The 25,670-nt window shown below is 34.8% G+C and overlaps 1 pseudogene; it reads right to left on the bottom strand.

The window, feature by feature from the left end:
- Positions 1–1,149: 1,149 nt before the first annotated feature.
- LOC124371192 overlaps positions 1,150–25,670 on the bottom strand; it is a 34,047-nt pseudogene continuing 9,526 nt past the window's right edge.

Below are 25,670 nucleotides of genomic sequence, written 5' to 3' on the forward strand. Positions count from 1 at the left end.
TATTTTCTACTTCTAGAATATTTACTGACCCTCAACCAATAACAAAAGATAATAATAACTGTAGGCACACCCAAAGTTTATTGTGAGATCGGTTACTAGAAAGTGTTACAACGTTTAAAATACATTGTAACTTTTTTTTAAGTATTTTGTATTTAATTTAAATACTTTATTGTTTTAGTTAATGAATTTTATAATATTTAAAAGTCACTAAGATTTTTTACCTGTATTCTCTAGGACTGCGATATCGGTTTATGAGACATCTAAGTACCAAAGCAATAGTAATAATTAACGCCGAAAGTTAAGATAATATTTTCAGTGTTTACATACATTTAAGTGACATTATATTATAACTTGCATTAATACTCTTTTGAACTTTTCGTTAATTCAACCAAATGTAAGTGGTTTGTTGTATACCGATTGGTAAAATTAATATTACAGAATTTGACTTACTGCACCATTTCTAGACACACCGTTGTATATGTTGTACAAAGAACATGAAAATTATAAAAATAAAATACTCAAACAATAAATAAAATTTAATGATATTCAGTACACAATGTTGAACAATGTTCTCTGCGATGTAGAACACTGCATTTTCACAACTATATGGCCGCGTACAGCAGTAAACGTATAAAAGAGTTCATATTGGTTACTTTGTTATGTTCGCGAATCGAGGCGTCCCCGTGGAGTTGCAAAACCATTTTAACGGGCCACAATTGGCGGTGTGTTCTAGTTGCATTATTATTTTATCTTTGTTGTGTTGTTGTTTTTGTTGTTTATAGACGTTACATCGTTACAAGAGTAGCTCCCAAGTGGCACCATCGAATAAAATGAAATTTAAACTTATCTTTAATAACATGTTTATAGCTCGAAAACATGAATGATTGTGTGTGGTTTGTTTACTTTATTCTTATTGTATATGGTAATTTATTATAATTGTGGCTGAACTTGTGAATAAGAACAAATTCCATATCGCATATAAAAAGATGCATAAAAGGTTAAGAAGATTTGTTGTTGTTATTGTTATTGTTGTTGTTATTGTTGGTGGCACTCATGGCTGGTGTCCGAAACACGCCTTGGCAAAGCAGACATTTTTCCTCTGGTTGTCCTCTCTCCATTTTTTGACTCACCGGGTTCGCCTGTTACCACTTAATTATCATTTTGTTCCTCGTAATAGTGCTCACTATCTCCCACCTCCAAACAGACTTTAGTGTGACTTCTTGTGTCTTCATCCTTGACAGAAATTTCTTCATTTTCCTCATCAATATTCCCGTCATAATCTCTTTGATCATCATCCATGTGCTCTTCACCTTCTAGTTGAGAAGTATTTTCTCCACCTTCTCCCATTTGATCCATTCCTGCTTGCTTTTCTGCCTCTTCATCAGCTTCTTTTTCGATTGCAGTAAGGGACTCTGCATCAGCCAAGTTGTCTACAGCAATGGCCAAGAAGACATTTAGCAGGATATAGTTACCACAGATGAAAAGGATGATGAAATAAATGCAAGCTAGAATCCCCAAACCTCCCACTCCATGGTACGCTTGAATCCCATCATACATCACTGCATTCCAGTCTTCACCTGTAAGTATCTGGAACACTGTGAGCAGACTCTGCCAGAAGTTCAAAGTTTTGCCGAGGTTTGTCTTCCACTGCTTTCTCAAAGTTGAACTTCCCACCAAATACTTGCATTCCAAGTAAAGCAAAGATGACAATAAACAGAAAGAGCAAGAGCAGCAGGGATGCAATAGATTGTATTGAGTTCAGCAATGATGCGACCAAGTTTGATAAAGATCGCCAGTATTTGGTAACTTTAAAAACCCTGAGCAATCTGACACAACGCAAAACAGAAACACCTAATAGTGGCATCCAGTGTGTTCTTGTTAAAATTATTTCTGATATGCTTCCAATAACAAAAAAACAATCAAAACGATTGAATAATGAAACAAAATATCCCTGAAAACCTAAAGTGTACATTTGTAAAAGTATCTCAAGAGTGAAGAGAGCTATGAAGAACATATTTGTGGCCTCTTGAAAATCATCTAACCAATTTGGTTGTCCGTAATGTTCAGTTGTAAGTACTCCTGTGTTGAGAAAAACTAAAATGATGATGAGCCAGTAAAATGCTTGAGATTTGACTGCCTTTCTGCAAGCACGCCACATCCTCCTGATGACCCTATCAAAATCTTTTTTCTTTCTTCTGAACCACGATTCCTGGATTTCTCCCTCGTCTCCTTCTAACCTATCAGCAAATTCCGTTTCACGGTTGTTTTTGTTTCTTCCATCCTGATTGTTGCCTTGGTCCTCTCCCTCTGGTTCTATGTCTTCCGCTTGTGTTATCCAGTCTAGATACCCCCTCAGATCCTCTTCTATTTGTTGCGTTTCTCTTAACTTATGGAAATCACCTCTCGTTTTAGCTTTTTCTCTTTCTTTAGAAAACTCTCCACTAAGGACACCAAGAATTAGATTCATTACAAAAAAAGCACCAAGTATGACCATAGAAATGAAACAAATCCATTGCCATGTATTTCCAAGTGCATCCTATTGTACAAAACATCAGTCCATCCTTCTAGAGTGATACATTGGAAAACAATTAACATGGCGAGACCAAAGTTATCAAAATTTGTGATGCCATGGTTTGGTCCTTCCCAGCCTTCATGACAGATCATATCACTGCCGTAGACAGAGCACTGGAAGCCTGCAGATCCAGGATCTGTAGTCTTATTGTAGCATGATTTGTGCAGTGTACCCGAGAACATCTCCAAACCAATAATCGCGTAAATAATAATGACAAAGATAACTAGAAGAGCAATATGTAACAAAGGCACCATGTCACGAAGGATAGAGTTTAGCACAACTTGCAAACTTGGGACCCTAGAAACGAGTCGTAGAGGTCGCAATACCCTGAAGGCTCTCAACGCCTTCACATCGAATCCCTCCTTCAACAAACTTTGTAGTAATGTGCTTAACATACCTATAACTACTATTGTAAAATCTAGTAAGTTCCAGCCGTTTCGCAAATATGCACCAGAATAAGCAATAAATCCATATGCGATTATCTTCATTACGCATTATACTGTAAATATCACTAAAACAATGTATTCAATCTTTTCCAAATCAGCGTTTGTGATGTTGGAATCACTGTTGGGGTAAGGGGTGAAAACCGCGAGTGCCACGCAATTCGCGAAAATTGTGAATAGAATTAACCATTCGAAGGGTTTCCATTCGACGATATCTATGCACAACTTCCCCAAAGGATTTTTTAATGTGAAGAAAAATAGCGCCCGTTGCGGACGTTCTGGTGGTGGTTTCACCCCTCTCCGCACCGGCCGGGTTAATAGGTCCTAAAGGTCCTCCGATTATTCGGGTTAATAGGTCCTAAAGTCAATCCGTCGTTTAATGCTAGTCATTTATTCAAACGTGGTTTACTTGCTGTATTCTTTGAGAGAGTTACCACAAACTGTCAGAGAAGTAAACAAAATATCAACAAAGTGAGAATGAAACAGTAGTTCATTCTCTGAGAGAGAGAGAGAGAAAGAGAGAATGAGGGGGAGGGAGAAAGACAGAGAGAAAAGAGAGGCTTATTCGGGTTAATAGGTCCTCAAGACACTCCACATTTCTGTTGGTTCAGTACTAGCCATTTCTTGACACGTGCTTTATTTGCTGTGGTCTTTGTTTGAGAGATTGTGGTAACTGTCAGATAACTTAATAAACACCAACAAAGTCAGAATGACTCTGTATTTCAGACAGTGAGAGGGAGATAGTGCAATTTCTGACATTTCCCGTTGCTATTATAGTTACATTACGACCGAAGCATCCAATTGTACATGGAATAATAAAGGAATATTACATATGGAATAATAATAATAATAATATAAAGAAGGTATATAGGTATATAGGTCAGATCGTTTTCGAGATAGGTGCTATAGTATTTTTTCTATAGTACAGAGAGACAGACATAAATCATTTTTTTCCGTAAGAATAATAATAATACATTTACAGATGGAAAGGAAAACTACAGAATTTCAGTAGGGGAGTAAAGTGTGAATGGGTATAGAAGAATTGTAGAAGAGCGATGAGGTGAGGATAATAAGTATATATACCGTACTTATATTAAGGTTAGATTTCATACAAAGTAGTAATTCATAAATGATTTTTTTATTTCTGAATACGAGTTTATAATTTTACATGCAAAAATAAAAAACTATACATGTTATACAAGGATACATTTAAGCAGATACTTTAGTTTTTTCAGTAAATAAAACCTGTATTCAAGATATTAAATTATGTGTCCCAAACAAATAATTATACTAAAAAAACTTATATAAAACAATGATTAATGAAAATAGCTTAAAAAGCAATTAAAAGTTGAAAATAATCTTCTTGTACAACTTTAATTTACATTGGTAATTCTCAATTTTCCCTTAGTTACTTTTGAGATAAAATTAATTTTAATCAAACCCTTATCAACGGCTGGCTTTATTATTCTTTCTTTATTTTATCGTACACTATTGTAGAAACCTTCTCCCCACCTAAAAGTATTAACTATACTATATACAGGGTGTCAATTAAGTCTGGAACCTCTTTTTTAATTTTTGAACCACAATAGAAAGAAATACCAAAGTTCAAATGTGCTTACTGGTGATAGTAACGCACACATCTGCCTAATTACCGACCGGATAATCCCTTTGGGGGACGGTCCACAAGGAGTCAGACAAAATTCTTAAATAGCAGCATACGTCAACTTTGGTATCAAATTAAAGGTCTTACTTAGCAGAGTACAATGCCGCAAACCGGACTTCAAAAGGTGGATTCATTCAGTAGTTATAGCTATTTGAATTTTAAAACAGTTGAACAATGTAAATTATTAAGTATTACAAGTAAACACCAATTTTTAAGTACCTGTGATCAAAGTAAGTGTTCAAAATGTTCCCCTCCTATCATCTGACAATGTAGTAATCGAAGCCAGGAATCAATAATTATTACCAATAACACAACTACTGTTAGAATGTGAAAGTGGCAGATATAGTCATACACAGCATCCACAGAAACTTAACGTTTGGGCAGGTATTACAGGAAATCAAATTATGGGCCCATTATTTATCAATGGTAATTTAAATGGTGACTCGTATCTAGCAATGCTCCAAAATGATATAATTCCTGCACTACAAGCTGCTCTTGGTCGACAATTTCAAAGAATTTATTTCCAACAAGATGGCGCGTCACCACACTTTGCTCTCCTTGTTAGAGAATACTTGGATACAATATTCCTTCGCAGATGGATTGGAAGACATGGTGCAGTAGAGTGGCCTGCTCGTTCCCCTGATTTATCTCCGCTGGATTTTTTTCTTTGGGGATACCTCAAAGATAAAGTTTATCGTACTAAGCCTCGAGATTTGGCGCACCTAAGAAATCTCATAGTCCAAGAAGCTCAAGATATTCCTCGTGACTACCTTCAAAATGCAGTGGATGGCTTTTACAACCGCCTAGGACATTGCCAGACGATGGGAGGGGAACATTTTGAACACTTACTTTGATCACAGGTACTTAAAAATTGGTGTTTACTTGTAATACTTAATAATTTACATTGTTCAATTGTTTTAAAATTCAAATAGCTATAACTACTGAATGAATCCACCTTTTGAAGTTCGGTTTGCGGCATTGTACTCTGCTAAGTAAGAACTTTAATTTGATACCAAACTTCACCTATGCTGCTATTTAAGAATTTTGTCTGACTCCTTGTGGACCGTCCCCCAAAGGGATTATCCGGTCGGTAATTGGGCAGATGTATGCGTTACTATCACCAGTAAGCACGTGTGAACTTTGGTATTTTTTTATATTGTGGTTTAAAAATTAAAAAAGAGGTTCCAGGCTTAATTGACACCCTGTATATAGAGTATATATGTATATACGATGATGATATATATAATGATGATGATGCATTGTGATGCTTGAACTAAACTGGTAATCCAGGAAACAAGCATTAGTTGTTAATTTCAAGACAATAAAAACTTTTTTTATGATTGCATTTCTCTTCCCTACACAACACAAAAGTACTCATTCAAATTTTTTTACTTATTTATCTAAAAAGTTAGAAGTTAAAAAACATCTTGTGAAGCAGAATCCGCTGAGGGTTAATACAAAAATTCTCTTTTCATTCTCGAGATGTCCTGGGGACATACAGACAGACATACATTAATACAGAACAGATTGTTTCAATTCCCCAGGCAGGTACAAGTGAAAATATGTCAGCCTACTGAGTAATACACTTCAAAAACGCTCAGCCAAATTCTATAGTTGTATGCGCACTATTATAGAACTTATTCTTTTTTATGTGAAAATGAAGTTTTGTGTCAAATTTAACGTTTATAGATAAAATATTCAAAATTTCTTGTCTCATGATACAGTCACATTTTTGCTTATGTTACGAGTTAGGTAGGTTTCACAGCAGAATGTTTTTACTGTTTTATATAAGTTCCGGTAATCTAGCAACCAAAAAACAGGAGGTGCAAATTTAACATTGACTTTCCATTCTATTACTCTATAAATAAATATTACCTATTCAAATATCATATTGTTGTAATGCAATTGTTTAGAATTTTATTTATTATGGTACAAATAATAACAATAAACAAATATTCGCTAATGTTCAGCTTAACACCATGGAGTGACATGCATCATCAAACTCATTGTTGGTAATATAGAAATGAAGCTCCATGGACAATTACAAGTATATTAGGTCAGTTTATTTTCGAGATAGGTGCGTACAGACAGACAGACATAAATAATTTTTTTTTCTATCCCTCGAATCTTCGGTGAAGCTAAAACAATAATAAACCATAGAATTGCATTTAATAAACCAAAAGAAATATATTCAGAAAGTACATCAATAAGGTTTAATAGATGGAATCGCAAGTTTTTGATTTGTTATAAGAGCAACACATTTATTTGCCGGTGACACATGAGTAGTCTAACCAGATTACTTCTGTGTTGTAAAACAGCAACTTTCAAAGATTGCTAAATAATTTGTTTACTATTAATTTAATATTCAATCTTAGAAAACTTCGTATTATAGTAAATGAAAAATATACCACTTAATATACTACAAAAACACAATAAATAATAAATCAAAGACACATTAGCTGTACAGAATAAACACTGGATGAGATAACTATATTCTCAGAAACTGCATAATACATTGATTACACCTCCATCTAGGTCCAAAGTTTAGTATGCTCTTAATTGTATCTTGAGCAAAATAGAAGTATTAGTGTTCTCAAGAGGGGATTTTGTTTACAAACTCAGAGTGTTATAAGATAGAAGTTCCCTAAGGTTCTGCTTCTGCTTATATCTTCCAGAGAGGATTACAGGAAAAGATTATCAGGTACTAACGAAGTGTCAAGTTTCTTGCATAAACAACGAAATGAATACTTGGATTTGCTTCAATAATAATGGTTTTTATACCTATAAAACAATATAAAAAAACTTCTTGCTTGTAAATTTGCATGTTTTAATGACAAGATTTTAAGATTAGTAGCAGATTATTATAGTATAATGTAAATTTTGGAAAGAATTTGTAACATGTCATAGCAATAAAATTATATTTTGTACACCATTATTTAAAAAGACTTCTTCGAAAGAGAGTATTTATTTTTTTCTTTTTTTTAAGTATAAATATATTATTTGCTATCGCATTATTCCAAGTGCTTTTAAAACAAAATCACTTGACATTAAAATTTAAAACATTAGGGGTTTTTTATTACGCAAAAATCCAGATTTATATAAATAGGCCTAATATAACGCCAATGACAAACATAATTTAGTTATATCACAATCTATGTAACATTTGAAGACACTATTATATGTTACAGATATATTAGCATGTTACCACCACCGTGTTTTAGCCAGTGTCATAGAAATATGAGACTCGCCCAAAGAAAAACCACATGTGTTAGTTTTCACAGTTGTATAAATGTGGCAGGAGCGTGACTCAGTAGCATTTATTACACCAATGTACAAGACCCACAGTAATAAGGAAGAGTATTCAGCACACCAGAAACTCAGAAGATCCATAGGACCGCCGGGGGTCTTTCGCTCCTCACTGTTTCCGCACGATTTGGCAACATTGCACAAGCCCACTAGGCCCATAGTGTCAGCACAACAGGAACTCAGAAGACCAATAGGACCGCCGGGGTATTTCGCTCCTCATTGTATCCGCACGATTTGGCAACATTTCACAAGCCCACTAGGCCCATAGTGTCAGCACACTAGAAACTCAGAAGATCCATAGGACCGCCGGGGGTCTTTCGCTCCTCACTGTATCTGCACGATTTGGCAACATTGCACAAGCCCACTAGGCCCATAGTGTCAGCACACTAGAAACTCAGAAGATCCATAGGACCGCCGGGGGTCTTTCGCTCCTCACTGTATCTGCACGATTTGGCAACATTGCACAAGCCCACCAGGCTCATAGTGTCAGCACACCAGAAATTCAAATCAAATCAAATCAAATCAAATCAGCTTTATTGCAGCGACAATATTACACTGTATAGCAAACGTCACAAATTTTAATCTAAAATTTTTTACATTCATGCCACAAAATTCTCATTTACACATACAATTTTACACTTATGCACCTTTCATCCTTCGCCAATATATCCCACTTTAAACAGCAGAATCAGTCATGTAATTGGGCGGTCTCCCAGTTAAATGCCAAAAACTCCCCTGCATTATAAAATGCTTGTGACACCAAGAGATGTTTAAGGCGCCTTTTGAACGCCTTGGGCGTTGGGGAATTTTTTATTGAATTTGGCAGTCTGTTAATAAAATTAATACCTGCCTGCGAGGGCAGGTGTTCAAAAACCACTGTTCTGTGGCTTGCAGTTCGTAGTAATTCTCTACCTCGTGTCTCATGCGTATGTATGTCCCGGCCTCTGGTTAACGCACACTTATACATACAAAACAAAGTGGTTTCTAAAATGTACAGACACGGGAGAGTTAACAGCTGTAATTCCTTAAAAGCTTGCCTGCACGACTCTCTGAATTTTATTTTTGCAATTATTCGAATAGCTTCTTTTTGGAGTTTGAATGCTCTCTGAAACTGAGAGCTTGCGCACGCTCCCCACAGGACCACTCCGTAAGACAAATGGGGGTAAATTAAGCCATAATACGCCGTTATCAGTACCTGACTTGGGCAGTATTTTGCTAAGGATCTCAAGACATAAATGCCTGAGGAAATTTTTGCGCAAAACATGATTGATGTGTTCATTCCAAGTCAACCCTCGATCAAGGTGTATTCCTAGGAATTTTGAAGAGAGGACTTCTTCCAGTGTGGAATCAGCTAACAAGACGGCAGATCCACAATGGTTGCCTACATCGCGCAAGGCAAAATTTAAAACGTTGGATTTTGAGGAGTTTGTTGTGAGATTGAGGCTTTGGAAGTATTGTACACAGTTATTGATGTCAACAAAGGCCTGTTGTTCCAACACTTCACTTGATCTTGCACTAAAACAGAGAGTCGTATCATCAGCATACTGCATTAGTCCTCCATGCAGAAGTGATGATCCTATGTCGTTGACATAAAGCAGGAAAAGCACAGGACTGAGAATGGATCCCTGGGGAAACACCGTACCTCAGTTCTATTGGTTTTGACAATTGATTTGATATTTGGACAACTTGGGATCTATGACTTAGAAATGAGCTAAGCCATTTAAGGGGCACGCCTCTGATGCCATGGGACCCAAGTCTGTCGAGCAGTATGCTATGGTTAACACAGTCGAATGCTTTGGACAAGTCTAAGAACACACTCATTGTGTGGTTCCGACATTCTATTCCCTCTACAATCATATCGACAAGACTCACTACTGCGTCTGTCGTCGATTTGCCCTTTCTGAATCCAAATTGTTCATATGAGAGCTGACTGTATTTGTCCAAAAATTGAAGCATTCTTATGAGAAAAAGCTTTTCAAAAATTTTGCTCAATACTGGCAAAATTGAGACAGGCCGATAGTTATTGATTTAAAATTGATCGTCTTTTTTTGAAAATTGGAACAACTTTTGCAATTTTCAGGAGGGAGGGGAAAACTCCTGTTTGGAATGAAGAATTTACCAATTTGTTTAAAGATCTCACCAAATGCTTGCAGCATTGTTTGATGAGCCATGTGGACATTAGATTAAGATCATTTGACTTTATGGCTGGGAGCTGCTGAATAATTCGGTGAAGCTCATCCTCAGTGACAGGCGTCAGCAACATTGAGGCTGCTGGACTCTGTCTTCGCGAGGGACGTACTTGCGGTTCAGACGGCCGAGGACTTTGCCCAACAGCAACGGATGCGAAAAATTCGTTAAACTGATTGGCAACCTCAGTTCCATCCTCCACAAGTATATTCCCATTTTTAATTTTTATTTGTTTTTTAACTTTTGTTTTATTATTAATGATGTCCCAAGTTGTTTTTGAAATATTTTTAGAATATAGAATAGATTTGGAGACATCGTATGCTTTCGCAGCTTGGATCACTTTCCTGTAAATTTTGTATTTTTTGAAGAATGTTTTGAAATTTTCATTACAAGTACGTTTGTTAATTTCAGAGAAAAATTTCACTTTCTCTCTCGAGACCAGAATTCCATCTGTTTTTTGACGTTTTTTTCGCAAATATTAATCGTTTTTGTAGGGCAGCATGTGTTAATATGGAAATTTAGGACGTCGTTAAATATTTTGAACTGCTGCTCTACAGATTGAGAAGAGTGAAGGAAACTCCACTTTTCTGTTGACAGGGAAGTGTTGAGGTGAGCGATGTTTTCTGGCCTTGTGTCTCTTATTGTTTGGTTAATTTTGGGCTCCCTTTCAAGTTTCATTCCACTGACGACAGCTTCTTGCCCGTAGTGGTCAGATATAGCTGTGTTTACCACAGACACCGCGACACTTGGATGGTTGGTGATGATGTTGTCGATAGCTGATTGGGTTGTAGCCGTCACTCTCGTCGGAGTTTTGACTAACAACTCCAGGTCGAATGACCTAAGTAAATCAACTAATCGAACTGTGGAAATGGTGTGTGTTGTCCAACGCGTCAATGTTAAAATCCCCCATCACGACATATTCCTGATGTTGATCAGTCAGGTCTGTCAGTAATTGTTCGAATTTTGAGAAAAAAATATCTTCGTTTCCACTGGGAGACCTATATATTCCGATCACTACTAATTTTGATTTGTCTGTCTGACAGACCTGACTGATCAACATCAGGAATATGTCGTGATGGGGGATTTTAACATTGACGCGTTGGACAACACACACCATTCCACAGTTCGATTAGTTGATTTACTTAGGTCATTCGACCTGGAGTTGTTAGTCAAAACTCCGACGAGAGTGACGGCTACAACCCAATCAGCTATCGACAACATCATCACCAACCATCCAAGTGTCGCGGTGTCTGTGGTAAACACAGCTATATCTGACCACTACGGGCAAGAAGCTGTCGTCAGTGGAATGAAACTTGAAAGGGAGCCCAAAATTAACCAAACAATAAGAGACACAAGGCCAGAAAACATCGCTCACCTCAACACTTCCCTGTCAACAGAAAAGTGGAGTTTCCTTCACTCTTCTCAATCTGTAGAGCAGCAGTTCAAAATATTTAACGACGTCCTAAATTTCCATATTAACACATGCTGCCCTACAAAAACGATTAATATTTGCGAAAAAACGTCAAAAAACAGATGGAATTCTGGTCTCGAGAGAGAAAGTGAAATTTTTCTCTGAAATTAACAAACGTACTTGTAATGAAAATTTCAAAACATTCTTCAAAAAATACAAAATTTACAGGAAAGTGATCCAAGCTGCGAAAGCATACGATGTCTCCAAATCTATTCTATATTCTAAAAATATTTCAAAAACAACTTGGGACATCATTAATAATAAAACAAAAGTTAAAAAACAAATAAAAATTAAAAATGGGAATATACTTGTGGAGGATGGAACTGAGGTTGCCAATCAGTTTAACGAATTTTTCGCATCCGTTGCTGTTGGGCAAAGTCCTCGGCCGTCTGAACCGCAAGTACGTCCCTCGCGAAGACAGAGTCCAGCAGCCTCAATGTTGCTGACGCCTGTCACTGAGGATGAGCTTCACCGAATTATTCAGCAGCTCCCAGCCATAAAGTCAAATGATCTTAATCTAATGTCCACATGGCTCATCAAACAATGCTGCAAGCATTTGGTGAGATCTTTAAACAAATTGGTAAATTCTTCATTCCAAACAGGAGTTTTCCCCTCCCTCCTGAAAATTGCAAAAGTTGTTCCAATTTTCAAAAAAGACGATCAATTTTAAATCAATAACTATCGGCCTGTCTCAATTTTGCCAGTATTGAGCAAAATTTTTGAAAAGCTTTTTCTCATAAGAATGCTTCAATTTTTGGACAAATACAGTCAGCTCTCATATGAACAATTTGGATTCAGAAAGGGCAAATCGACGACAGACGCAGTAGTGAGTCTTGTCGATATGATTGTAGAGGGAATAGAATGTCGGAACCACACAATGAGTGTGTTCTTAGACTTGTCCAAAGCATTCGACTGTGTTAACCATAGCATACTGCTCGACAGACTTGGGTCCCATGGCATCAGAGGCGTGCCCCTTAAATGGCTTAGCTCATTTCTAAGTCATAGATCCCAAGTTGTCCAAATATCAAATCAATTGTCAAAACCAATAGAACTGAGGTACGGTGTTCCCCAGGGATCCATTCTCAGTCCTGTGCTTTTCCTGCTTTATGTCAACGACATAGGATCATCACTTCTGCATGGAGGACTAATGCAGTATGCTGATGATACGACTCTCTGTTTTAGTGCAAGATCAAGTGAAGTGTTGGAACAACAGGCCTTTGTTGACATCAATAACTGTGTACAATACTTCCAAAGCCTCAATCTCACAACAAACTCCTCAAAATCCAACGTTTTAAATTTTGCCTTGCGCGATGTAGGCAACCATTGTGGATCTGCCGTCTTGTTAGCTGATTCCACACTGGAAGAAGTCCTCTCTTCAAAATTCCTAGGAATACACCTTGATCGAGGGTTGACTTGGAATGAACACATCAATCATGTTTGCGCAAAAATTTCCTCAGGCATTTATGTCTTGAGATCCTTAGCAAAATACTGCCCAAGTCAGGTACTGATAACGGCGTATTATGGCTTAATTTACCCCCATTTGTCTTACGGAGTGGTCCTGTGGGGAGCGTGCGCAAGCTCTCAGTTTCAGAGAGCATTCAAACTCCAAAAAAGAAGCTATTCGAATAATTGCAAAAATAAAAATTCAGAGAGTCGTGCAGGCAAGCTTTTAAGGAATTACAGCTGTTAACTCTCCCGTGTCTGTACATTTTAGAAACCACTTTGTTTTGTATGTATAAGTGTGCGTTAACCAGAGGCCGGGACATACATACGCATGAGACACGAGGTAGAGAATTACTACGAACTGCAAGCCACAGAACAGTGGTTTTTGAACACCTGCCCTCGCAGGCAGGTATTAATTTTATTAACAGACTGCCAAATTCAATAAAAAATTCCCCAACGCCCAAGGCGTTCAAAAGGCGCCTTAAACATCTCTTGGTGTCACAAGCATTTTATAATGCAGGGGAGTTTTTGGCATTTAACTGGGAGACCGCCCAATTACATGACTGATTCTGCTGTTTAAAGTGGGATATATTGGCGAAGGATGAAAGGTGCATAAGTGTAAAATTGTATGTGTAAATGAGAATTTTGTGGCATGAATGTAAAAAATTTTAGATTAAAATTTGTGACGTTTGCTATACAGTGTAATATTGTCGCTGCAATAAAGCTGATTTGATTTGATTTGATTTGATTTGAATTTCTGGTGTGCTGACACTATGAGCCTGGTGGGCTTGTGCAATGTTGCCAAATCGTGCAGATACAGTGAGGAGCGAAAGACCCCCGGCGGTCCTATGGATCTTCTGAGTTTCTAGTGTGCTGACACTATGGGCCTAGTGGGCTTGTGCAATGTTGCCAAATCGTGCAGATACAGTGAGGAGCGAAAGACCCCCGGCGGTCCTATGGATCTTCTGAGTTTCTAGTGTGCTGACACTATGGGCCTAGTGGGCTTGTGAAATGTTGCCAAATCGTGCGGATACAATGAGGAGCGAAATACCCCGGCGGTCCTATTGGTCTTCTGAGTTCCTGTTGTGCTGACACTATGGGCCTAGTGGGCTTGTGCAATGTTGCCAAATCGTGCGGAAACAGTGAGGAGCGAAAGACCCCCGGCGGTCCTATGGATCTTCTGAGTTTCTGGTGTGCTGAATACTCTTCCTTATTACTGTGGGTCTTGTACATTGGTGTAATAAATGCTACTGAGTCCACGCTCCTGCCACATTTATACAACTGTGAAAACTAACACATGTGGTTTTTCTTTGGGCGAGTCTCATATTTCTATGACACTGGCTAAAAACACGGTGGTGGTAACATGCTAATATATCTGTAACATATAATAGTGTCTTCAAATGTTACATAGATTGTGATATAACTAAATTATGTTTGTCATTGGCGTTATATTAGGCCTATTTATATAAATCTGGATTTTTTGCGTAATAAAAACCCCTAATGTTTTAAATTTTAATGTCAAGTGATTTTGTTTTTAAAAGCACTTGGAATAATGCGATAGCAAATAATATATTTATACTTAAAAAAAAGAAAAAAATACTCTCTTTCGAAGAAGTCTTTTTAAATAATGGTGTACAAAATATAATTTTATTGCTATGACATGTTACAAATTCTTTCCAAAATTTACATTATACTATAATAATCTGCTACTAATCTTAAAATCTTGTCATTAAAACATGCAAATTTACAAGCAAGAAGTTTTTTTATATTGTTTTATAGGTATAAAAACCATTATTATTGAAGCAAATCCAAGTATTCATTTCGTTGTTTATGCAAGAAACTTGACACTTCGTTAGTACCTGATAATCTTTTCCTGTAATCCTCTCTGGAAGATATAAGCAGAAGCAGAACCTTAGGGAACTTCTATCTTATAACACTCTGAGTTTGTAAACAAAATCCCCTCTTGAGAACACTAATACTTCTATTTTGCTCAAGATACAATTAAGAGCATACTAAACTTTGGACCTAGATGGAGGTGTAATCAATGTATTATGCAGTTTCTGAGAATATAGTTATCTCATCCAGTGTTTATTCTGTACAGCTAATGTGTCTTTGATTTATTATTTATTGTGTTTTTGTAGTATATTAAGTGGTATATTTTTCATTTACTATAATACGAAGTTTTCTAAGATTGAATATTAAATTAATAGTAAACAAATTATTTAGCAATCTTTGAAAGTTGCTGTTTTACAACACAGAAGTAATCTGGTTAGACTACTCATGTGTCACCGGCAAATAAATGTGTTGCTCTTATAACAAATCAAAAACTTGCGATTCCATCTATTAAACCTTATTGATGTACTTTCTGAATATATTTCTTTTGGTTTATTAAATGCAATTCTATGGTTTATTATTGTTTTAGCTTCACCGAAGATTCGAGGGATAGAAAAAAAATTATTTATGTCTGTCTGTCTGTACGCACCTATCTCGAAAATAAACTGACCTAATATACTTGTAATTGTCCATGGAGCTTCATTTCTATATTACCAACAATGAGTTTGATGATGCATGTCACTCCATGGTGTTAAGCTGAACATTAGCGAATATTTGTTTATTGTTATTATTTGTACCATAATAAATAAAATTCTAAACAATTGCATTACAACAATATGATATTTGAATAGGTAATATTTATTTATAGAGTAATAGAATGGAAAGTCAATGTTAAATTTGCACCTCCTGTTTTTTGGTTGCTAGATTACCGGAACTTATATAAAACAGTAAAAACATTCTGCTGTGAAACCTACCTAACTCGTAACATAAGCAAAAATGTGACTGTATCATGAGACAAGAAATTTTGAATATTTTATCTATAAACGTTAAATTTGACACAAAACTTCATTTTCACATAAAAAAGAATAAGTTCTATAATAGTGCGCATACAACTATAGAATTTGGCTGAGCGTTTTTGAAGTGTATTACTCAGTAGGCTGACATATTTTCACTTGTACCTGCCTGGGGAATTGAAACAATCTGTTCTGTATTAATGTATGTCTGTCTGTATGTCCCCAGGACATCTCGAGAATGAAAAGAGAATTTTTGTATTAACCCTCAGCGGATTCTGCTTCACAAGATGTTTTTTAACTTCTAACTTTTTAGATAAATAAGTAAAAAAATTTGAATGAGTACTTTTTGTGTTGTGTAGGGAAGAGAAATGCAATCATAAAAAAAGTTTTTATTGTCTTGAAATTAACAACTAATGCTTGTTTCCTGGATTACCAGTTTAGTTCAAGCATCACAATGCATCATCATCATTATATATATCATCATCGTATATACATATATACTCTATATACAGGGTGTCAATTAAGCCTGGAACCTCTTTTTTAATTTTTAAACCACAATATAAAAAAATACCAAAGTTCACACGTGCTTACTGGTGATAGTAACGCATACATCTGCCCAATTACCGACCGGATAATCCCTTTGGGGGACGGTCCACAAGGAGTCAGACAAAATTCTTAAATAGCAGCATAGGTGAAGTTTGGTATCAAATTAAAGTTCTTACTTAGCAGAGTACAATGCCGCAAACCGAACTTCAAAAGGTGGATTCATTCAGTAGTTATAGCTATTTGAATTTTAAAACAATTGAACAATGTAAATTATTAAGTATTACAAGTAAACACCAATTTTTAAGTACCTGTGATCAAAGTAAGTGTTCAAAATGTTCCCCTCCCATCGTCTGGCAATGTCCTAGGCGGTTGTAAAAGCCATCCACTGCATTTTGAAGGTAGTCACGAGGAATATCTTGAGCTTCTTGGACTATGAGATTTCTTAGGTGCGCCAAATCTCGAGGCTTAGTACGATAAACTTTATCTTTGAGGTATCCCCAAAGAAAAAAATCCAGCGGAGATAAATCAGGGGAACGAGCAGGCCACTCTACTGCACCATGTCTTCGAATCCATCTGCGAAGGAATATTGTATCCAAGTATTCTCTAACAAGGAGAGCAAAGTGTGGTGACGCGCCATCTTGTTGGAAATAAATTCTTTGAAATTGTCGACCAAGAGCAGCTTGTAGTGCAGGAATTATATCATTTTGGAGCATTGCTAGATACGAGTCACCATTTAAATTACCATTGATAAATAATGGGCCCATAATTTGATTTCCTGTAATACCTGCCCAAACGTTAAGTTTCTGTGGATGCTGTGTATGACTATATCTGCCACTTTCACATTCTAACAGTAGTTGTGTTATTGGTAATAATTATTGATTCCTGGCTTCGATTACTACATTGTCAGATGATAGGAGGGGAACATTTTGAACACTTACTTTGATCACAGGTACTTAAAAATTGGTGTTTACTTGTAATACTTAATAATTTACATTGTTCAACTGTTTTAAAATTCAAATAGCTATAACTACTGAATGAATCCACCTTTTGAAGTCCGGTTTGCGGCATTGTACTCTGCTAAGTAAGACCTTTAATTTGATACCAAAGTTGACGTATGCTGCTATTTAAGAATTTTGTCTGACTCCTTGTGGACCGTCCCCCAAAGGGATTATCCGGTCGGTAATTAGGCAGATGTGTGCGTTACTATCACCAGTAAGCACATTTGAACTTTGGTATTTCTTTCTATTGTGGTTCAAAAATTAAAAAAGAGGTTCCAGACTTAATTGACACCCTGTATATAGTATAGTTAATACTTTTAGGTGGGGAGAAGGTTTCTACAATAGTGTACGATAAAATAAAGAAAGAATAATAAAGCCAGCCGTTGATAAGGGTTTGATTAAAATTAATTTTATCTCAAAAGTAACTAAGGGAAAATTGAGAATTACCAATGTAAATTAAAGTTGTACAAGAAGATTATTTTCAACTTTTAATTGCTTTTTAAGCTATTTTCATTAATCATTGTTTTATATAAGTTTTTTTAGTATAATTATTTGTTTGGGACACATAATTTAATATCTTGAATACAGGTTTTATTTACTGAAAAAACTAAAGTATCTGCTTAAATGTATCCTTGTATAACATGTATAGTTTTTTATTTTTGCATGTAAAATTATAAACTCGTATTCAGAAATAAAAAAATCATTTATGAATTACTACTTTGTATGAAATCTAACCTTAATATAAGTACGGTATATATACTTATTATCCTCACCTCATCGCTCTTCTACAATTCTTCTATACCCATTCACACTTTACTCCCCTACTGAAATTCTGTAGTTTTCCTTTCCATCTGTAAATGTATTATTATTATTCTTACGGAAAAAAATGATTTATGTCTGTCTCTCTGTACTATAGAAAAAATACTATAGCACCTATCTCGAAAACGATCTGACCTATATACCTATATACCTTCTTTATATTATTATTATTATTATTCCATATGTAATATTCCTTTATTATTCCATGTACAATTGGATGCTTCGGTCGTAATGTAACTATAATAGCAACGGGAAATGTCAGAAATTGCACTATCTCCCTCTCACTGTCTGAAATACAGAGTCATTCTGACTTTGTTGGTGTTTATTAAGTTATCTGACAGTTACCACAATCTCTCAAACAAAGACCACAGCAAATAAAGCACGTGTCAAGAAATGGCTAGTACTGAACCAACAGAAATGTGGAGTGTCTTGAGGACCTATTAACCCGAATAAGCCTCTCTTTTCTCTCTGTCTTTCTCCCTCCCCCCTCATTCTCTCTTTCTCTCTCTCTCTCTCAGAGAATGAACTACTGTTTCATTCTCACTTTGTTGATATTTTGTTTACTTCTCTGACAGTTTGTGGTAACTCTCTCAAAGAATACAGCAAGTAAACCACGTTTGAATAAATGACTAGCATTAAACGACGGATTGACTTTAGGACCTATTAACCCGAATAAGTAATATAAGTATAGTAACTTCTCTGTAATTTACTACAAACTGTAACTGATCACAGCAAGTAAAGGACATGTGAAGAAAAAGTGAGTGTTAAACCAGAACTGATTTAAGTGGCTTGAGCAGCTATTCAACTAAATAGGCCGCTCTTCTCTCACTGAAATACAGTTTCATTCTGGTTTTATTGTTGTTACTCTACTTTTCTTTCGAGTAGTCTGTATGGTAATTTTATTCTTAAAACGAACTGCAATAATTAACTTACCATCAATATTTATACAAATTACAATAGGACTGGCTTACTATACGTTTGAAATATACAAGGTTGTGCTACAATATACAAAGCTAACCGCTATATTGAAAAATAGTGGTAGTTGTAATATACTTGATGCAAAAAGTTTTTTATATACCGTATCTGATAACATGAAGAGTTTCTTTATTTAAATTTTGCTGTCAGATTTATATTTTCCATGATTATAATATTGTACCCTTTATAAATAATTTTACACAATACACAAATAATCATTACTAGAAAAATATTTATGCTAGTTAAAATCTTACTGAAAACATATACAATGAAGTGATTGATAGTAGAGTTCTAATTATATGTAGTTTTTTTAAAGCAAACAACATAATTTTAAGATTAGAAGTCATATAAAGTGATCCTGTTTTTAAAATCAGGTTAGTAAAATAAACTGTTTTACATTGTATACATTTAGGTAACATTTATAATATAACCAATAGAATCTCATAATATTTTTAAATTATTGTTTATGCCAAAAGTAATGTATCTGAAATATATTAATACTATTGTAAGATTGTTTATGTATTTTACTTTATAAAGATAAAACAGGGTGTTACGGATCTCCTGGTTCTTACAGCGCTAAATCGTTTATTACTGATATCTGGTCCTGACACCTGGTAAGTTATTGTTATTGGTCCTGATTTTACACCGTTCTCGCTGTTTCGTACATGTGAACCATACCCATACAATATTAAATTTCCTGAAAATGATTCAAATTTTATTAAATTTAATTTCAGAGTACTGGAAACAAATTACTCATGTGTTCTGGCATTATTAGCAAATTGTAGAATAGTTAATTGAAAAAACAAATGTTAAAAACTATAGACAATTAATTATCTTATTCTTATTTTGAAAAATGTTTCATAAACCATAGAAAGTCTTGCATTTGACTCATATTTATACTATTCTTTACAATAATTAAATAAGTGTTTAGCGGTTACTTTTAGATACTAAACAGTTTTTGTATGAATATTTGTAAAAGGATATTTTCTTCCAGCAAATGAAATTGAAAATTAAACAAGTGATTCTAATTTGTAATTATAACACTTTGAAACAAGAGTTAAAACATCTGAGGGGAAGCGTAAACGTTTGCTGAGCATAATTACTTGTTTGAAAATAATTTGATTTTGCAGCGTCTACTTTACACACTTCTCTCCCGAATCCAGACATGGACTCGTATGTCACTGCTACAGCAAGATCCAATTAATTCCAACTCGGAAACCCAACAGCCGCACTTTCGGTTCTCTTAACACAAACACCGGTTCTGTAATGAACATTTATCCAAGATTTACTTACCCAGCTCTGCTTAAAGTTAAATCCAATCGTGGGAAGTCCACGTCGTGGCGTAAATTTACTGCTTTGCGAACTTGGAGGATTTTAGGATAGGCATTAAATTATTAAATAGAAACTTATGAGAATTGATTTTATATTATTATTAACATATATTTTGCAAGTGAAAAAGCACTAACGATTTTTACATGTGGTATCGTTCAATATGATAGTATGACGTTACAACGCTTGGCGTTAAAACACTTTCTGAATGTAATACATTTGTTAGGTGTCGTCAGAAAATTCGACTCCGTCTCCATTTAAAAAAGGTCCATTTAAGGACTAAAATAAGATCATAAAAGTTCATGAGGTGTAACATTGTTCTTATGTGTTATACAATCAAGATGGCTGCCAGCTGAGGAATGACTAGGTAACTTAAAGAGGTGATACATTCCGTTACATTTTCAGATTGTTAATGCAAATTACTTACTAGATATTTCAGTCAAGTCTAAGTTAAAGGTCAATACAGCGTTTATGAATATGTGACGACCTTTGTAAAATGTGAAACTCTTGAGGTATCTGTATTGCGTGTTGCGGTATGATTAATTATTAATTATTATGAATTTCTCTTGTATTGGATAAGAATACATTTTCAGAATCACCATTCCATCCTCCGTTGGTTTGAAAATTCAAGAGCGCTGCAGATGCTTTTTGCAAAGTTTTTCCGAAACTAAAGTACCACTTTCCAAAACGCGTAATATAGATTAAAATCGTCTAAATCGATCTAACCTGATACCTGGAGTTATACTTTAATTAATTGAAATCCTAAAACTAAATTATTTCCAGTTCAATGGAACATTTTACAGTCAGACCAAATTGTGATTATCTCAAATAAAAATTTCGATGAGAAAATTTTGTGGGTCTTTTTCGTTTAAGGCCCAGCACAAAAGGCCCTAGCTTGCCTATTCAAAACGCAGATCACGCGATGCTTGCCCGCTGCGCAGCACTTTGCGCTGCTTGCTCTTTTAGAAAAAAAATTAACTCGAGCTTGCAAAGTCCAAGCCCAGATCAACTCACCACGCTTTATTGAACAAGAAAAACTAAGTATAACTCACTCATGAGAAAATGGTTTCATTACAGGCAAAAGATAAGCGGCGCGCGTTTATCACTGATAAGATAAGACGAGTTTATGCAAGAAGAAGAACCTGGACTACTGCCCTACGAACTAATAACACACAAAAAAAAAAAAACTATTAAATGCACTGTCAGTCAGGTATAGTATGTTTGGTAAGATGCTGGCCCTTAAACGAAAAAGACCCAATTTTGTTCTACTACAGATATGTGGATGGCATATTAGTAATTTTCAATAGTAATACCGGTCAAGTAGAATTGCTTAATAACTATTTTAACAAAATATATCCAATTTTAAAATTCCTTGTAGAGCTTAGGAACTAAAACTACAATCTACAAATCTATATCACTTTAGAGGGAAAATAAGTTGGAATAAAATATATACAGGTTACCTACTCCACGTTTTTAAACGCAATTCACGAAAATTAGCCGCCTAAAAGTGTATGGTTTATTTTTTTTTTTAACCTTTTTGTAAATTACAAGAACTATAATAGAGATGTCCATGTTAAAATACATTGCCTCATCTAATGGATACAACAGCAAACATAATGGAAAAAAATATAAAAAACAATTTTAAAATATACATATATGTATACATAAATTTCAAACGTAAAGACTCAAACTGTTTTATTTTATACGGAAAACTTCAGTTTAGTTTGCATTGTATTTTTAACGGTATTGTTGGACAGTTTATCTTATCATCAGCTGATAGATAAACCAAATGACCGAACGAACCAGGAATATAAGCGCACGTGTTTATGTGTATTTTATCCCTGTTTAGATTGTTGTGTTGTGTATTTGTAAATTTGTATGATTTTAAAATGTGACAATCTGTTAGGATGGAACTGTTGTGGACATGCAACGTCTACATTTAGGAAGTATTTGACAAGGTACCTACATTGTACCACATTTACTGAAAGTGGTGTTTGCTTAGTTGTGTATAAAGCATTATATATATTATTTTATTTAAGGTTATAAATTAAACGATGAACTGAACTCTGCTCAGAATAACTGAAAAATGACTCATATTTTAAGTTTTCTACACGGTAAAAAGACATTTATATACCTACGTTCACGTTCTTTTGAGATTCAGCTTATATTTTTATAAAGGCTAGCCTAACCTGTTTGAGATAATTATATTATTTGCTTAATAGCTTATAAATAACCCATAATTGGTACAAAAAGTGGATTTCATCTCTGAAGGATGTATTTTATACACCCTATGAAGTGTTCTACGATTTAAATGCTTGAAAGTGTATGAAGTTAACATAATTGCTTTGGTATAACTTTTAAAAATTTTAACTTACATCTTACATTAGTTACAAGATTATTTATTTCTTAGACGGTGGCTAATATCAGAAAAAATCCTTAACTAATAAAGTATTAGACCTGGAAATTTCATAGTCTTATGTTTGTGTATGTAAGGGTTCGTAATTTTAAAATATACAGTTATTCCTAATTATTAAGTTTGGATGTTTAGGCTTTGTCCACCAAAAATTTATTTACTAATTATTTTATGTTGTATATACTATCCCGTAACTCTCAGGACAATGGTATACCGTGTTATTGCTTCAGGGCAAGACAAACATTTTCACCATATGAACATGAGGTATCCGATGCTTAGTTTCTCATCTGTATGTGTATTTTGTAAAAACATCAATATCTTAAAAAATAATAAATTAAATAAATTATACTAAACTAGACAGAAATGTTTATAATAACCAAGCCAGTTACTGAAAAGAATATCATGAAATTATCTTTATTATTTTCAAAATAGCGGCCAGTAAAACGTTTAAACTTCGAATATCTTAAACACTAGCAATTTTTTTCAAACATTGCAAGAATAAAAGTTTTTAGAGGGGGTTTTCACAAATCAAATGACGCCAAAATTATTTAAATCTGATTATAAAAAACTTATTTAGAGCAGATTTACTGTAAAAGTACATGGCCCACATTTTATTCCAACTTATTTTCCCTCTAAAGTGATATAGATTTGTAGATTGTAGTTTTAGTTCCTAAGCTCTACAAGGAATTTTAAAATTGGATATATTTTGTTAAAATAGTTATTAAGCAATTCTACTTGACCGGTATTACTATTGAAAATTACTAATATGCCATCCACATATCTGTAGTAGAACAAAATTGGGTCTTTTTCGTTTAAGGGCCAGCATCTTACCAAACATACTATACCTGACTGACAGTGCATTTAATAGTTTTTTTTTTTTTTGTGTGTTATTAGTTCGTAGGGCAGTAGTCCAGGTTCTTCTTCTTGCATAAACTCGTCTTATCTTATCAGTGATAAACGCGCGCCGCTTATCTTTTGCCTGTAATGAAACCATTTTCTCATGAGTGAGTTATACTTAGTTTTTCTTGTTCAATAAAGCGTGGTGAGTTGATCTGGGCTTGGACTTTGCAAGCTCGAGTTAATTTTTTTTCTAAAAGAGCAAGCAGCGCAAAGTGCTGCGCAGCGGGCAAGCATCGCGTGATCTGCGTTTTGAATAGGCAAGCTAGGGCCTTTTGTGCTGGGCCTTAAACGAAAAAGACCCACAAAATTTTCTCATCGAAATTTTTATTTGAGATAATCACAATTTGGTCTGACTGTAAAATGTTCCATTGAACTGGAAATAATTTAGTTTTAGGATTTCAATTAATTAAAGTATAACTCCAGGTATCAGGTTAGATCGATTTAGACGATTTTAATCTATATTACGCGTTTTGGAAAGTGGTACTTTAGTTTCGGAAAAACTTTGCAAAAAGCATCTGCAGCGCTCTTGAATTTTCAAACCAACGGAGGATGGAATGGTGATTCTGAAAATGTATTCTTATCCAATACAAGAGAAATTCATAATAATTAATAATTAATCATACCGCAACACGCAATACAGATACCTCAAGAGTTTCACATTTTACAAAGGTCGTCACATATTCATAAACGCTGTATTGACCTTTAACTTAGACTTGACTGAAATATCTAGTAAGTAATTTGCATTAACAATCTGAAAATGTAACGGAATGTATCACCTCTTTAAGTTACCTAGTCATTCCTCAGCTGGCAGCCATCTTGATTGTATAACACATAAGAACAATGTTACACCTCATGAACTTTTATGATCTTATTTTAGTCCTTAAATGGACCTTTTTTAAATGGAGACGGAGTCGAATTTTCTGACGACACCTAACAAATGTATTACATTCAGAAAGTGTTTTTAACGCCAAGCGTTGTAACGTCCATACTATCATATTGAACGATACCACATGTAAAAATCGTTAGTGCTTTTTCACTTGCAAAATATATGTTAATAATAATATAAAATCAATTCTCATAAGTTTCTATTTAATAATTTAATGCCTATCCTAAAATCCTCCAAGTTCGCAAAGCAGTAAATTTACGCCACGACGTGGACTTCCCACGATTGGATTTAACTTTAAGCAGAGCTGGGTAAGTAAATCTTGGATAAATGTTCATTACAGAACCGGTGTTTGTGTTAAGAGAACCGAAAGTGCGGCTGTTGGGTTTCCGAGTTGGAATTAATTGGATCTTGCTGTAGCAGTGACATACGAGTCCATGTCTGGATTCGGGAGAGAAGTGTGTAAAGTAGACGCTGCAAAATCAAATTATTTTCAAACAAGTAATTATGCTCAGCAAACGTTTACGCTTCCCCTCAGATGTTTTAACTCTTGTTTCAAAGTGTTATAATTACAAATTAGAATCACTTGTTTAATTTTTCAATTTCATTTGCTGGAAGAAAATATCCTTTTACAAATATTCATACAAAAACTGTTTAGTATCTAAAAGTAACCGCTAAACACTTATTTAAATTATTGTAAAGAATAGTATAAATATGAGTCAAATGCAAGACTTTCTATGGTTTATGAAACATTTTTCAAAATAAGAATAAGATAATTAATTGTCTATAGTTTTTAACATTTGTTTTTCAATTAACTATTCTACAATTTGCTAATAATGCCAGAACACATGAGTAATTTGTTTCAGTACTCTGAAA

Source organism: Homalodisca vitripennis, unplaced genomic scaffold (assembly GCF_021130785.1).
Source record: "Homalodisca vitripennis isolate AUS2020 unplaced genomic scaffold, UT_GWSS_2.1 ScUCBcl_1073;HRSCAF=4252, whole genome shotgun sequence".
In the NCBI taxonomy this organism is placed as follows: Eukaryota; Metazoa; Arthropoda; class Insecta; order Hemiptera; family Cicadellidae; genus Homalodisca; species Homalodisca vitripennis.